Below are 1,082 nucleotides of genomic sequence, written 5' to 3' on the forward strand. Positions count from 1 at the left end.
CTCCTCCTTTGAGCCACAGGCTCCGCCGGGCCTTATTATTTTCATATGTTTAATTCTATATGTGCTACAAGCCCCACAATGTACTGTGATGTTTGCTTTAAACAATTATCATTTAAAGAGACTGAAAAATGGAAATTTTTTTCCTAATTTGCCTATACGATCATAATTTCCAGTGCTCTTTTGTGTAGATCCAAATTTCCATCTCATATCATTTTCCTTTTGTCTTAACAACTTTCTTTAACATTTCTTGTAGTATGTAGATCCGATAGTGAAGAATTCTCATGGCTTTTGTTAGTCTAAAAAGTCTTTCTTTTGTCTTCATGTTTAAGGGATGGCAAAGTAAAAAGTTGGGGTCTCAGTTCTTCTCCCTTGCTCCTCACACAGCAGAGTTCCTACAGAGTTCCTCTGCCTTGTGGGAGGTAGAGATGAGTTAAGAGGTTTGTGAAAAGCCCATTTGGCTTCACTTGGGATCTTTGGTGGCTTCTTGGAGAATCTAGCTGGGCAGTCTGAGGCCTTTGATTTCTATATGCCCTGGGGAATGTAAGGTGGAAAATATGTGTGGGTTTGCAAGCGGGAGGGGGTGTGAGAAAAACAAAACTGTGGTAGGGTGTGTTCAGGAAACAGTGATGACCTCTATTGTCTGTGGTCTCCCAACATTTCTGTGACTGTGGAGAATGCAATCACTCTCTGCACCTTTTATAGTTCAGAAGTTCTTCCTGAAGTCTGACTGTAGATCATACGGTCATTGCCTAGAGTTGGCAGATGGATATAATTTCATGACTATGGAATAAAATGCAGAGAGTTGAAAACTTGGAACCTTAGGCCCCCTGCCTTTGACTACCACGTGCAACCTCACTTTAACATTTGCCCTATTCTCTCTTAGACACCAGAGGGGAAATGGAGACAAGCTGGTGAAAACGTGGCAGTAGTCCCCTAAAGAGCCCATCCTGGCCATTTAACTTCTTCCATTGCTGGCCCTGGCTCCCTCATGACCTGGGGGAGGAATCAAGGAGTTAAGCTTCAGAAAGAAGCTGAGATCTAGCAGGGCTCAACCTTATCAATCCCAGGCCTGATGAGGGCAA

Source organism: Otolemur garnettii, unplaced genomic scaffold (assembly GCF_000181295.1).
Source record: "Otolemur garnettii isolate 467f Iridium unplaced genomic scaffold, OtoGar3 scaffold00094, whole genome shotgun sequence".
NCBI lineage: Eukaryota > Metazoa > Chordata > Mammalia > Primates > Galagidae > Otolemur > Otolemur garnettii.